We start from the raw sequence: 16,659 nt of genomic DNA on the forward strand, positions 1-16,659 counted from the left end.
ATCAAAAAAGTAGCGTCAAATTGGGCACAACAACATGGGCATGGTTACGGCAAAAAAACAAGACGCAGGCGTGACAAAATGGGCATGATCATGGGAAAAAAAAGATGCAGGAGACCAAAAAAAAAGACGCGACAAATGTGATTCACAGATTTTTTGCTGTTTTGCAAATTTTGTTGCCGTTTTGCAAATGTTTTGTGAAGAGAGATTCGCTCATCACTATTGACAAGTCAAAAAAATGCTGTTTTTTTCATTCATGCTTTTTTCAGTTCAGATCTTTGGATAAATGGCTGCCATTAGTGATTAGCAAATCTGTCCCGCTTTGTTTCGCCATTGAAAAGATTCGTAAAGATGCAAAAAAATTGCAAATCACGGGAAAATAAAAAATTGGTGACAAATTTTTTTGATGTGTGACTTTTTTTTTTGACGCATGGACCTTTTTTTTGTTGCACAGCAAATCTTTCTGCGCCTGTTTCATGAAAAAAATCCACCAAAGGCGAAACATGGAAATTCGCTGCGAATCCATGCCTGCCGATAAAATGTTTATCAATAGCTGCAATTTGTGTAAATTAGTTTTTTCCTGGTTTTTGACAAATATAAATCCGAAAAAAGAGTTTTAGTGAATCCTCCCCCAAAATGTTGAACCCACTGGTTTTTGATCTAAATTGTTATGTGGTCTTGTACATTTGACAATTTTGTGGCAAAGTTTTCTTGAATCTGAGCGAGAATTTCAACATGCATTTAGTTTTGCTGGAAAAAATCTGGTCTTTTTTACCGAAAATTATGAAAAAACGTCGTCATTATGCGCCACTTGTCTTCCCCATCGACCAATCATATCAGAGCATTCCACCTGTCTATATCAGGAACTGTCTAGGTGCTGCATTTGGACAAGATTGGCAACACGGGAGGCTTTTCATGACAAGAAAGAAGCTTTTTTTAACAACGTAGGGCAATGTATATGTTATTGCAGAGTGAAAAAGCCCCCTAACTGCAGTGTCATTTTGCCTTCCCATTGACTCCAATGCATCAGTGAAATTTAGCTGCTTCATGAATTTTTCCACCACTTTGCAAAATTTCTCTGCAAAGCTAAATGGGCCAGTTTTACTCATTACTAAGTAACGGGGGAAATGATCATTCACTAATATAGAGTGTGCAAAGACGCAAATCACTGTTTTTTCCCCACAATTTAGATCCCCAGCACCGGATACATAGAAATGACACAAATATGCGCTTTTGTGAATTTTCAGAATTGTATCTCTGTCAACACACAGGGTTAAAATGGCATTTGTGTGTGATTTTCTTGGACACAAGTCTGTTTGGCAATTGAAGTAACCAGGCTTGGGCATTGCCAGGATTTCCCAATGTCAATAGTAGTGCCAGGCTACCCAGCTGACCACTTTAATTCCCTCTCTACCCAACCCCCCCCCCCCCATTCAGTGATGCTGTGGGGGAGCATATGGAGTGACGAATGCAACATTTCTTTATATGCACTTTTTTTAAAAAATTCAAATGCATTAAAGTCAATTAGCGGGTTTTTTTTTTCAGCAAATTTTTTGTCTTGGCTACTTTTCTTTTCTCTGTGACATTTTTGTTTTGGCAACTTTTATTGTCTTTGCAAAACGGATCAATAGGCAACTTTTTTTATGCATAACGTTTTTTCTGCGCAACAACTTTTTAAGTGGGCGACATTCTTTATATGCACCTTTTTTTTACTCCAAATACATTAAAGTCAATGAGCTTTTGTCACTTTTGTCTCGGCAACATTTTTGTCTCTGCAAATTTTTGCTGTAGTTTTGCAAAGAAAATTCACAAATGGCAAAATGCAGGATTTTGCTGCGAATCCATGTCAGGCATAAAAATGTGCTCATCTCTAGAAAAAATTACAAATCTGGCATAAATGTAAGTTCCCTCTTTATCTCAGAGGAATATTTCTAGTGATGAGCAAATCTGTGAAAATTTTGTGAAACGGTGAAAATTTTGTGCGTCAAAAAAATTGTCGCCCACGGTTATTCTTTTGTTGTGCGGCTATTCATTTGTCGCCCAGCTATTCTTTTGTCGCCGGCAGCTATTGTTTTATTGCCGGCGACTATTGTTTTGTTGCCCGGCTATTCTTTTGTTGCCCGCGGCTATGGTTTTGTTGCACGGCTATTGTTTTGTCGCCTGCGGCTATTGTTTTGTCGTCTGCGGCTATTGTCTTGTCGCCCGCAACAATTTTTGGACGCGCGGCAGATTTTTCCATGGCAAATTTTTTCATCCGTTTCACGAAACAATCCGCCAATGGCGAAATGCGCAAATTTGCTGCGAATCCATGCCTGGCAAAACATTTCGCCTATCACTAGTGATGAGCAAATTTTTTCGCCAGGCATGGATTCGCAGCAAATTTCCCCATTTCACCATTGGCGAATTGTTTAGTGAAAACTTCAGCAAAAATTTACCGTGTAAAAATTTGTTGAACGTCAAAAAAAGTTGCGGTTGTGTCAAAATAGGCACAGTCACGTCAACAAAAAAGATGTGAGCAACAAAAAAAAAAGACGCAAGCGACAAAAATGCGTTTCATTACTTTTTCACTATTTTGTGAATTTTCCTGTCATTTAGCAAATTTTTCGGTGAAGCTAAACGGGACAGATTCGCTCATCACTAAATATTTCCTTTTCCCCAGACTTATGGTTCTTTAACATCAATGAGTTCAATTTGATTTACATGACAACAATTATGGAAAAAAACACGTTTTTAATTTGTTTAATTCGTTCCACGCGCTGAAACCCTGTTCTTCTCTTGTGCGACAGAAGTAACATGGCAACATCCATTCATTTGCTGCTTCATGGAAGAAAGTGCATTTTTAGAATGATTTTCCCGTGATGGGGACTAATTAGCAGCTGGCACCGAGAAAGACAAAAGAATATCATAAAACTGACAAAAAACGGCGCTCTTCCAAGAATCTCTATGTACATTTTGTGACATACGGCCCAGCGCATAAGGTTAACAGATGGCGCCAAGGCATCGGGGACCATTTAAATAAAACCTGCACTTTCGTTTTTTTTTTTTTTTAATTCATATAGTTATAGGATTCCAATCTGAAATCAATGAAACATGAAGTATTTCATACATTAGAATAAAATAATAAATAAAACTATTTGAACTTATCAAATGTTAATAAATCGCAGGGTTTTTTTCCTTCATTTTATTAGGAAATTAAATTTTTGCTTCTTTACAAAAAATCAAGGTTTAAAATGAAGCTATTCTTAAAGGGGACCTGTCACCCTAAGAAATAATTCTAAATGTATTTCTATTGTGTTTGTCGAGCAAAATAAACTTTAGCCGATTTACTAATCCACGAACGGATCAAAAGCGTCCGAATGCGTTTTTTTCGTAATGATCGGTATTTTGCGTTTTTTTTTTCGTCGCCGTCGCAACTTTTTCGTAGCCGTTACGACTTGCGCGAATTGTCGCGACTTTTTCATCGCCGTTTGCCCGCCGTTTACGAGCGCTTAATACGAAAAAGTTGCGACAATTCGCGTAAGTCGTACCGGCTATGAAAAAGTTGCGTCAATTCACGAAAAAGTCGCGGCGATGACGAAAAAAATCGCAAAAAATACGAAAAAGTCGCAAAATGTTCGTTTCCAATCCGATTTTTTCCCATTCGGATTCGTGGATTAGTAAATCAGCCCCCTAGAGTATTTAAATGATATAAATCTTGTTTCCGTCAGTCTTGGAATTACACACAGTCAGTAGGCCGGCGCCATTTTGTTTACACTGTTATTAAGACAAGCTTTGTATCGACCCAAAATCTTGTTTGTTATGGAACGGGGGACCAGATGCCGACTACAATTAGTTGGTGAGGAAGGAGGGGGAAAGTAAGAAGTGCAGTTTCCATGTCTCTTCCTGTGTCCATCTTGTGCTTCTGAGCAGACAGTTTAGGTGCAAGGGGGTGGGAGGATGTTGGCAGCATTGGACTGGGCCACTGGGGCACTGGAAAAAAACCTGGTGGCCCCCGGCCCTAGTGGATCCCCTTTGGCCCAGACCCGAACCCACCGGTTTCTCTACCCTAATGAGCCACAGGTTTCATTTAGGCATGCTCGGGGAAGGGGGTCGGAGGGAGTTGGGGGCTCCTGAGGGGGGGAAAGTGAAGGCGGCGGGGCCATTGGGGGGTGCAGGGGCCCCTGAGGCAGAAGATCCGGTGGGCCTTGCACCCCCCAGTCCGACCCTGGATATTGGGGAATGTGGGTCCTTTAAAGGCTCTTCTCCCCCACGGGTCTGAAAACAAAACCAAATGGAACCTATGGAAGAAGTGAAACCAAAAATAAAACATCCCCTTAGTTAAAACAAGGGACAAAAAGGGCAAGTCTGAAATTTCCAATTAACTAATTAATGATGGTGCAGAATACATTTTTTTGAAGCAACAAATATGTGCACTTGGGGGAATGCCAATTTGGCCACAATGTTGATTAAAAGCATCTGTTTCAAAGGTTCTCCTTGCCCTTTGGCATTGCTGTGCTCAGTGCCGCTACCTTCCTTCTGCCTCCTGTTCCCAATTAAGTGGAAGAAGCAGGGATATGAGCAATTCTACCTCCAGAGGGGGCAGTTTTCCAGCGTGGATTGAATTTATAGGTTCAGCGCATTGGCATCTAAAGTACCGGGTGCAGATATCATTTTATATGGTGTCATTGGTGATGAGCAACGTTTTTCGCCAGGTATGGATTCCCTGCAAATTTCAGCATTTTACTATTGGCAAATTTTTTCATGAAGCTGGTGCAAAAATTCACAGCAACAAAAACTGAAAGAGGAAAAAGCCGCATTTGCTTCAAAAAAGTTGCGGTTGCATCAAACAAGCAGCAGTAGAATCAAATAAGTCGCAGTCAAGTCAAATAAGTTGCGGTTGCATTAAAAAGTAAATCTGTCCCATTTTGCTTCACCCAAAAATTTGTGAAACCTCAAAAAAAATTGAGTTACAGCAAAAATTTGTGACTGAAACCAATGGGTGCCTTTTTGTTGTGTTTTTTTTTGCACAAAATGCATTGAAGTCAAAGGTTTTTCCCACCCTAAATTCATTGAAATGACTGGTTGTTTTTTTGGTCTGTTTTATTCCCTAAACTACTTTTATTCAAAAAATTTTCACTGCTAAATTTGCTCATCACTTCTGTTCTGAGCACATCTGAGCACGTCGGATGGGCACTGGTGATGTGCGGGTCGGGTGGGTTTGGGCTGACCTCGCCATATCAACTGTGGGTTGTGGGTGGCTTAGGGTTGAGCGCTTCCGCTCCCCACCCGCTGGGTGGGGGAGCGGAAGCTTCTTCTTCTGGTTCTCTAATTTATAGGTGCGTGCCCGACCCGGGTCTATAAATAGAGGGAGGCAGCCGGCTCGGGTAGGGTTTGGGTTGGGAGCGGGAAGGTTAGGGTTGGGTGCGGGTCGACCCGCACATCACTAACGGGCACATAGGTGAAATAGCTTGGAGCATGTATGGGTGCAATGGTGTAGACTAGTGATGAGTGAGGCATACATTTGCTGCAAAATTCCACATTTTACCATTGGGGAACAAAAATTTGCCCCGACAAAAAATTTGGTGAGTGAAGAAAAAAAACAAAAAAAAAATTGGTCATAGTTATAGTCAAATAAAAAAAAGTTGCGGTCACGTCAAATATTTTGCATTTGTGTCAAAAAAAGTCATGCTGTAGCCGCATTTCACAAACTTTTCACCGTTTCATGAATTTTGGCAGGCATGGATTTGCAGCGAATTTCCGCATTTCACCATTGGCAAATTGTTTCACAAAGCTACAAATTCAACACAGAAAAATTTGTTGCACGTCAAAAAAAAGTCACGGTCGAGTCACATTGGGCAGGGTCTCATCAAAATGGGTGTGGTCGTGTAAAAAAAAAAAAGCCACAAACGCGTTTCACGAATTATTCACCATTTTGTGAAATTTCCTGCCATTTCGTGACAGGACAGATTCGCTCATCACAGTCACATTCGGCTCAACAAAAATTTGGTGAGTGAGGAAAAAGGTTGCGGTAACATAAAAAAAAAGTTGTGGTTGTGTAAAAAAAAAGTTGCATTTCATGAATTTTTCAGCAAAACGGGACAGATTTACCCATCACTAATTAAATGCACCAATTTTGTCCAGCTTTCTAAATATTAACATGGGCAGGGCAAATATGTTCACTGTGCCAATATTTCTGTGCTCATTTATAAATGAGAGCTCCCTTGACAAAGGCGTTTGAGTCGAAACGTTGGGGTATTCTCTTATCTAGAGTATCTGCCTTCATATCTTTTTTTTTCGATCAAATTGTGGGGTGGTATGTATGTATTTGTTTCTTGATGGATATATATTGCTAAAGTATAAAAACTTTTTTACATCATGTTTTTGGTGAATAAATGCTTTTATTTTTAACTATAATACCTCCCTAAGGAAGTTTTTTCTGGTGTGCAGAGTTTACATGGGGTTTTACTCATTTATAAATGAGCTCCAATAAGTTCTGCACCCAAACTAGTGGTATACACTAACGCGGCTATTATTTTGTTGCCCGTGGCTATTATTTTGTCTCGCAGCTATTATTTCATCGTGCAGCTATTCTTTTGACGCCCACGGCTATTATTTTGTCGCCCGCGGCTATTCTTTTGACGCCCGCGGCTATTATTTTGACGCCCGCGGCTATTATTTTGTCGCCCGCGGCTATTATTTTGTCGCCCGCGGCTATTATTTTGTCGCCCGCGGCTATTATTTTGTTGCGCGGCTATTATTTTGTCGTGCGGATATTGTTTTGTTGCCCGCGACTATTCTTTTGTTGCCCGCGGCTATTATTTTGTCACGCGGCTATTATTTCGTCGTGCGGCTATTCTTTTGACGCCCGCGACTATTCTTTTGTTGCCCGCGACTATTCTTTTGTTGCCCGGGGCTATTATTTTGTTGCCGTGGCTATTATTTTGTCGTGCGGCTATTATTTTGTCATGCGGCTATTCTTTTGATGCCCGCGACTTTTCTATTGTAACGCCGGCGACAATTTTTGTACGTGCGGCGAATCCATGCCTGGCTAAACATTTCGCCCATCACTACAAGTTAGCCCTTCTATATACAAAATGATGGAATATAAGTAAAAGTTATACGGTAAAAACGTTCTTTAATATGTAAATACCAAAGAGGTAAAGAATAATGCAATAATTGTTGCGGATAAAATGAAGTTGTAATGTGTGTAATTGCAGCAATGCGCATTGTGCAGCAGATAAGCCCCAGCTAATATCCATAATAACTCGCCCATCAATAAAATAAAACTAATTCAAGAATTGAATAGCCAGAGGTTGACTTGAGCAATGTTATCCTATGTTATCCTCGGGGCTAGTACATTGGATATACATCATATACATCTTCCATAGATTGTTGCTCATGTGTGGCATCTCAATCACCTCTCCAGGCAGTTGTCTGGGAATATGACGGACAGGTGTTTTTAAATGTATTTTTCAGACCCGGTGTTAAATAAATTGAGGGCTTAGTAACAATTATATTCTAATATTCTCGGGGAGTAGAAACCCAGTGTAAAATATTGGGTGAGTATAGGTTTAATTAAACGCCCCACAATAAAATTGCAAGGAAATTTGGCAAATGAATCCCCTCTTCTGGTGTACAGTATGGGGCACACTTACTAATCCACGAACACCCAAAAACGGCCGAATGTGTTTTTTTCGTAATGATCTGTATTTTTTCAATTTTTTCGGTATTTTGCACAACTTTTTCACTGTTACGACTTTATCGTATATTTTCCGTGAATTTTTCGTCGCCGTCGCGAAAAATTCGGATTGGTTTTTCCGCCGTTTACTATAGAGCAATACGAAACAATCGCGACGGCAACGAATTAATCGCGCAAGTCGCAACGGCGCAGAAAAAGTCGCGACAAATACGAAACAATCGCGCTGCAAAATTTTTGTTTCCAATCCGTTTTTTTCCCATTCGGGATTCGGATTCAAGGATTAGTAAATGTGCCCCTATGTGTGCAATTTGCCAATTCTTGTTGATTTAGCCAGACCTGGGACCATGGGACAAAATTAGAACCTTGACTGGCATTTAACAGGGGGTGAAAAATATGTAATGGAATTGTGTCTTTTTTAGTGCGATCTTTCTTTTTGCAGTAATAATGTAAGGACAGGTTCCCTTAGAACAGATGTCCCCAACCTTTCTTACTCGTAGGCCACCGTCAAATGTAAAAAGACTTGGGGAGCAACACAAGCACCATAAAAGTTCATGGAGGAGCCAAATAAGGGCTGTGATTGGCTATTAGGGGCCTCTATGCACCCTATCAGCTTACAGGGGCTTTATTTGGTACTAAATCTTGTTTTTATTCAACCAAAACTTGCCCCCAAGTCAGGACTTCAAAAATAACTCCCTGGTTTGGGGGCACTGAGAGCAACATCCAAGGGGTTGGGGAGCAACATGTTACCCCAGAGCCACTGGTTGGGGATCACTGTGTTAGCACCTTGCACTAGTGATGAGCAAATTTTTTTGGCAGACATGGATTCGCAGCGAATTTCCGCATTTCGCCATTGGCGATTTTTTTCTCAAAACTTCCGTGAAAATTTGCTGGAAAAAAAAATTGACGCAAGACAAATTGGACACGGTCAGGTAAAAAAAAGGACGCGGTCACGTACGTTTGCACCTTGCACTAGTGATGAGTGAATTTTTTTGCCAGGCATGGTTTCTTAGCGAATTTCTGCATTTCGCCATTGGCAACAAAAAAAAAATGGCGCAACTAATGTGTTTCGCAAATTTTTCACCATTTCACAAATTTTATGGCGAAGCGAAACGGGACAGATTCACTCATTACTAGGAAATCAAAAACGGATGAAAGGCAGGCACTCCGGAACTCAATAAAGATGTCTAGAGTAGCTCAATATTGTTGATGGAAAAGCAAAAAGTTTATTATAGCTTACACATAATGCTTACAAAGCCTTACGCGTTTCGTACTCAAAAGTACGTAGTCATATGCCTACAACAAGTTTTTTGTTGGGCGTCAAATTGGGTGCGGTCGCATCCAAAAAGTGCAGGCGACAAAAAAAATGGCGCAACAAATGTGTTTCACAAATTTTTCAGCATTTAGCAAATTTTATGGCGAAGTGAAACGGGACAGATTTAACAAATCATCACTAGGAAATCAAAAACGAATGAAAGGCAGGCACTCCGGAACTCAATAAAATGTCTAGCGTAGCTCAAAATTGTTGATGGAAAAGCAAAAAGTTTATTATAGCTTACACATAATGCTTACAAAGCCTTACGCGTTTCGTACTCAAAAGTACTTAGCCATAGACATATGCTTACAGCCTATGAGTACGAAATGCGTAAGGCTTTGTAAGCATTATGTGTAAGCTATAATAAACTTTTTGCTTTTCCATCAACAATTTTGAGCTACTATAGACCTCTTTATTGAGTTCCTAGTGCCTAAATTGGCTCCCTCAAGCTGAAGGTCTGGGGCATGAGCAACTGGACCCTCATGTAACACGGGTAAGATTTCAACCTCAACCACTTGGAGTTTTGTGCCTACTTGATTTTTCACTTATAACTACCAATGACTAGTACAAATGAAAAGATACTGGCACAAAGAAAAACATAAGGAAATGCAGAGAGTTAGCTTTATGTACAGGCAACATCAAATAGGAAGGAACGGCCTGTAACAGGTTTAGTGGATACATTGGTTTCCTGCACCCAACCCCCCATTGTATGTTTGTATAACTTTATTTATAAAGCGCTACTAGGATATGCAACACTTAAGAGTCGTACTAGGAATGCACCAAACCCACTTTTTCGGCCGAACCCCTGAACCCACCCTGAAGGATTTGGCCGAATCCCGAACCGAATCCAAATTAACATATGCTTATTAGGATCAAAAATTTTTATCCCCTGACCATTTAACCCTTTCCGAATTCTAGTTAGCATATGCAAATTTATGCTAATTAGGATTTGGATTCGGTTCTGCCGGGACCACGGATTCGGCCAAAGCTGAATCCTTCAAAAAAAAGCCTGGATTCCACCCGAAATCCGAAACTGGGATTCTTTGGATCCCTACAAAATACACAACTACCCACAGGGGGACAAGTATTATATAATAAATACAGAGATTAAGTGTCATATGTAGTGATGGGCGAAATGTTTCGCCAGGCATGGATTTGCTGCGAATTTCCGCGTTTCGCCATTGGCGGATTGTTTTGCGAAACGGATGAAATAATTCACCGCGGAAAAATTCGCCAAAAATTGTCGCCCGCGTCAAAATAATATTCGCGGGTGTCAAAAGAATAGCCACGGGCGACAAAATAATAGCTGTGCGACAAAATAATAGCTGCGGGCGACAAAATAATAGCCATGGGCAACGAAATAATAGCCGCGGGCGACGAAATAATAGCCGCGGACGACAAAATAATAGCTGCACGACAAAAGAATAGCCGCGGGCGACAAAATAATAGCCACGGGCAACGAAATAATAGCCGCGGGCGACGAAATAATAGCCGCGGGCGACAAAATAATAGCTGCGCGACAAAATAATAGCCGCGGGCGAAAAAATAATAGCCACGGGCAACGAAATAATAGCCGCGGGCGACAAAATAATAGCTGCGCGACAAAATAATAGCTGCAGGCGACAAAAGAATAGCCGTGCGATGAAAGAATAGCCGCGGGCGACAATTTTTTTTTGACGTGCGACATTTTCGCCGATTCGCTCATCACTAGCCATATGGCATGAGTCAGTAGGAAGGAGGTCCCTGCCCCGTAGAGCTTACAATCTAAGTATGATTCTTGACATTCAAGCAGTTTTATTGTTTAAAATATTTTCAAATGAATGGAAAAACGCAACTTTCGTTGTGATCACATTTCTTTCCCTAATCAAGTTTCTTTGTTAATATGTTTCATAATTTGCAATAAATTTGCGTTTCGAAAAAACTTGAAATTAAAAATGAAAAAAACGCTCTAATTTCTCTCCGTTACCAATTCCAGACTGAAACGCAATTTGGGCTTCACTGTATCATTCGGGGTAGAAAACTTTTTCTTTCTATTAGTTTAGTTTATCATGTTAAAATGTAATCTCATCTCTACAGGAATTTATTATAATGGTGGATCTTTTATAATTCTCTCAATTAACAGCAGACACATCTTGATTACTTTCTAATTAAATCATTTCACTCAAAGACTTTGTAATTACAACAAGAAGTTATTAAAATTAAGAAACATTTGCAAGCTCAGTACTTTTGCTTATTAAGACTTGGCCATATAATACATCCCGGCATTCTATACAGACATCTGGTCTTATTTATGGTAAATGTTTTCCAGTTTAAATTCAAATGTATAAAATTCATTAATTTGTGCCTACAGGTATATCTGCGCCACTGGAAGACACATGTCCATCACGTTCAACCATAATGCCTACATATAACCTGCCTAACTGCCAGTTGATCCAGAGGAAGGCAAAAACCCCATCTGAAGCCTCTCTAATTTGCCCCAAAGGGGAAACAAATCCTTCCTGACTCCAAGATGGCAATCGGACCAGTCCCTGGGGCAACTTGTTCTGAGAGCTATCTCCCATACCCCTGTATTCCCTCACTTGTACTGAGAGCTATCTCCCCTACCCCTGTATTCCCTCACTTGTACTGAGAGCTATCTCCCATAACCCTGTATTCCCTCACTTGTACTGAGAGCTATCTCCCCTACCCCTGTATTCCCTCACTTGTACTGAGAGCTATCTCCCCTACCCCTGTATTCCCTCACTTGTACTGAGAGCTATCTCCATACCCTGTATTCCCTCACTTGTACTGAGAGCTATCTCCTCACTTGTACTGAGAGCTATCTCCCATACCCCTGTATTCCCTCACTTGTACTGAGAGCTATCTCCCCATAACCCTGTATTCCCTCACTTGTACTGAGAGCTATCTCCCCTAACCCCTGTATTCCCTCACTTGTACTGAGAGCTATCTCCCCTACCCCTGTATTCCCTCACTTGTACTGAGAGCTATCTCCCCCTACCCCTGTATTCCCTCACTTGTACTGAGAGCTATCCTCCCTAACCCCTGTATTCCCTCACTTGTACTGAGAGCTATCCCCTACCCTGTATTCCCTCACTTGTACTGAGCGCTATCCCCCTACCCCTGTATTCCCTCACTTGTACTGAGAGCTATCCCCCTACCCCTGTATTCCCTCACTTGTACTGAGCGCTATCCCCCCTACCCCTGTATTCCCTCACTTGTACTGAGAGCTATCCCCCCTACCCCTGTATTCCCTCACTTGTACTGAGAGCTATCCCCCCTACCCTGTATTCCTCACTTGTACTGAGAGCTATCCCCCTACCCCTGTATTCCCTCACTTGTACTGAGAGCTATCCCCCTACCCCTGTATTCCCTCACTTGTACTGAGAGCTATCCCCCTACCCCTGTATTCCCTCACTTGTACTGAGAGCTATCCCCCCTACCCCTGTATTCCCTCACTTGTACTGAGAGCTATCTCCCATACCCCTGTATTCCCTCACTTGTACTGAGAGCTATCCCCCCTACCCCTGTATTCCCTCACTTGTACTGAGAGCTATCCCCCTACCCCTGTATTCCCTCACTTGTACTGAGAGCTATCTCCCCTACCCCTGTATTCCCTCACTTGTACTGAGAGCTATCTCCCCTACCCCTGTATTCCCTCACTTGTACTGAGAGCTATCTCCCATAACCCTGTATTCCCTCACTTGTACTGAGAGCTATCCCCCTACCCCTGTATTCCCTCACTTGTACTGAGAGCTATCCCCCTACCCCTGTATTCCCTCACTTGTACTGAGAGCTATCCCCCCTACCCCTGTATTCCCTCACTTGTACTGAGAGCTATCCCCCTACCCCTGTATTCCCTCACTTGTACTGAGAGCTATCCCCTCCCCTGTATTCCCTCACTTGTACTGAGAGCTATCCCCTACCCCTGTATTCCCTCACTTGTACTGAGAGCTATCCCCCCTACCCCTGTATTCCTCACTTGTACTGAGAGCTATCCCCCATACCCCTGTATTCCCTCACTTGTACTGAGAGCTATCCCCCTACCCCTGTATTCCCTCACTTGTACTGAGAGCTATCTCCCATACCCCTGTATTCCCTCACTTGTACTGAGAGCTATCCCCCTACCCCTGTATTCCCTCACTTGTACTGAGAGCTATCCCCCTACCCCTGTATTCCCTCACTTGTATTATCCCTCACTTGTACTGAGAGCTATCCCCCCTACCCCTGTGTACTGAGAGCTATCCCCCCTACCCTGTATTCCCTCACTTGTACTGAGAGCTATCCCCCTCCCCTGTATTCCCTCACTTGTACTGAGAGCTATCTCCCCTACCCCTGTATTCCCTCACTTGTACTGAGAGCTATCCCCCTACCCCTGTATTCCCTCACTCCCCTACCCTGTCCCTCACTGTACTGAGAGCTATCTCCCCTACCCCTGTATTCCCTCACTTGTACTGAGAGCTATCTCCCCTACCCCTGTATTCCCTCACTTGTACTGAGAGCTATCTCCCCACCCCTGTATTCCCTCACTTGTACTGAGAGCTATCTCCCCTACCCCTGTATTCCCTCACTTGTACTGAGAGCTATCTCCCCTACCCCTGTATTCCCTCACTTGTACTGAGAGCTATCCCCCATACCCCTGTATTCCTCACTTGTACTGAGAGCTATTCCCCCTACCCCTGTATTCCTCACTTGTACTGAGAGCTATCCCCCTACCCCTGTATTCCCTCACTTGTACTGAGAGCTATCCCCCCTACCCTGTATTCCCTCACTTGTACTGAGAGCTATCCCCCCTACCCTGTATTCCTCACTTGTACTGAGAGCTATCCCCCTACCCCTGTATTCCCTCACTTGTACTGAGAGCTATCCCCCTACCCCTGTATTCCCTCACTTGTACTGAGAGCTATCCCCCCTACCCCTGTATTCCCTCACTGTACTAGAGCTATCCCCCTACCCCTGTATTCCCTCACTTGTACTGAGAGCTATCCCCCCTACCCCTGTATTCCTCACTTGTACTGAGAGCTATCCCCCTACCCCTGTATTCCCTCACTTGTACTGAGAGCTATCCCCCATACCCCTGTATTCCCTCACTGTACTGAGAGCTATCCTCCCTACCCCTGTATCCCTCACTTGTACGAGAGCTATCCCCCCTACCCCTGTATTCCCTACACTTGCTAACCGGAGAGCTATTCCCCCCCTACCCCTGTATTCCCCACTTGTACTGAGGAGTTATCCCCCTACCCCTGTATTCCCTGCACTTGTACTGAGCAGCTTATCTCCCCTACCCCTGTATTCCCTCACTGTACTTGAGAAGTTTACCCCCTTACCCCTGTATTCTCTTCACTTGTACTGGAGAGCTATCCCCCCTACTCCCTGGTATTCCCCTCACTTGTATGAGAGCTTATCCCATACCCCTGTATTCCCTTCACTTGTACTGAGAGCTATTCCCCCCTACCCCTTGTATTTCCCTCACTTGTACTGGAGAGCTATCTCCCCTACCCCTGTATTCCCTCACTTGTACTGAGAGCTATCTCCCCCTACCCCTGTATTCCCTCACTTGTACTGAGAGCTATCCCCCTACCCTGTATTCCCTCACTTGTACTGAGAGCTATCTCCCTACCCCTGTATTCCCTCACTTTGTACTGAGAGCTATCCTCCCCTACCCCTGTATTCCCTCACTTGTACTGAGAGCTATCCCCCCTACCCCTGTATTCCCTCACTTGTACTGAGAGCTATCTCCCTACCCCTGTATTCCCTCACTTGTACTGAGAGCTATCCCCCTACCCTGTATTCCTCACTTGTACTGAGAGCTATCCCCCCTTACCCCTGTATTCCCTCACTTGTACTGAGAGCTATCTCCCCTACCCCTGTATTCCCTCACTTGTACTGAGAGCTATCTCCCCTACCCCTGTATTCCCTCACTTGTACTGAGAGCTATCTCCCCTACCCTGTATTCCCTCACTTGTACTGAGAAGCTATCTCCCCTACCCCTCCCTACTTGACTCCTTCTCCCCTACCCCTGTATTCCCTCACTGTACTGAGAGCTATCTCCCATACCCTGTATTCCCTCACTTGTACTGAGAGCTATCTCCCCTACCCCTGTATTCCCTCACTTGTACTGAGAGCTATACCCCCTCTGTACTTGAGAGCTATCTCCCATAACCCTGTATTCCCTCACTTGTACTGAGAGCTATCTCCCCTACCCCTGTATTCCCTCACTTGTACTGAGAGCTATCCCCCTACCCCTGTATTCCCTCACTTGTACTGAGAGCTATTCCCCCTACCCCTGTATTCCCTCACTTGTACTGAGAGCTATCCCCCCTACCCCTGTATTCCCTCACTTGTACTGAGAGCTATCCCCCTACCCCTGTATTCCCTCACTTGTACTGAGAGCTATCTCCCCTACCCCTGTATTCCCTCACTTGTACTGAGAGCTATCCCCCTACCCCTGTATTCCCTCACTTGTACTGAGAGCTATCCCCCCTACCCCTGTATTCCCTCACTTGTACTGAGAGCTATCTCCCCTAACCCTGTATTCCCTCACTTGTACTGAGAGCTATCTCCCCTACCCCTGTATTCCCACTTGTACCTGTACTGAGAGCTATCTCCCCTACCCCTGTATTCCCTCACTTGTACTGAGAGCTATCTCCCCTACCCCTGTATTCCCTCACTTGTACTGAGAGCTATCTCCCCTACCCCTGTATTCCCTCACTTGTACTGAGAGCTATCTCCCCTACCCCTGTATTCCCTCACTTGTACTGAGAGCTATCCCCCCTACCCCTGTATTCCCTCACTTGTACTGAGAGCTATCTCCCCTACCCCTGTATTCCCTCACTTGTACTGAGAGCTATCCCCCCTACCCCTGTATTCCCTCACTTGTACTGAGAGCTATCCCCCCTACCCCTGTATTCCCTCACTTGTACTGAGAGCTATCCCCCTACCCCTGTATTCCCTCACTTGTACTGAGAGCTATCTCCCCTACCCCTGTATTCCCTCACTTGTACTGAGAGCTATCTCCCCTACCCCTGTATTCCCTCACTTGTACTGAGAGCTATCTCCCCTACCCCTGTATTCCCTCACTTGTACTGAGAGCTATCTCCCCTACCCCTGTATTCCCACTTGTACTGAGAGCTATCTCCCTACCCCTGTATTCCCTCACTTGTACTGAGAGCTATCTCCCCTACCCCTGTATTCCCTCACTTGTACTGAGAGCTATCCCACCCCTACCCCTGTATTCCCTCACTTGTACTGAGAGCTATCCCCCCTACCCTGTATTCCCTCACTTGTACTGAGAGCTATCTCCCCCCCTGTATTCCCTCACTTGTACTGAGAGCTATCTCCCCTACCCCTGTATTCCCTCACTTGTACTGAGAGCTATCCCCCCTACCCCTGTATTCCCTCACTTGTACTGAGAGCTATCCCCCCTACCCCTGTATTCCCTCACTTGTACTGAGAGCTATCCCCCTACCCCTGTATTCCCTCACTTGTACTGAGAGCTATCTCCCCTACCCCTGTATTCCCTCACTTGTACTGAGAGCTATCTCCCCACCCCTGTATTCCCTCACTTGTACTGAGAGCTATCCCCCATACCCCTGTATTCCCTCACTTGTACTGAGAGCTATCCCCCTACCCCTGTATTCCCTCACTTGTACTGAGAGCTATCTCCCTACCCCTG

This window comes from Xenopus tropicalis, chromosome 1 (assembly GCF_000004195.4).
Source record: "Xenopus tropicalis strain Nigerian chromosome 1, UCB_Xtro_10.0, whole genome shotgun sequence".
Classification (NCBI taxonomy): Eukaryota; Metazoa; Chordata; class Amphibia; order Anura; family Pipidae; genus Xenopus; species Xenopus tropicalis.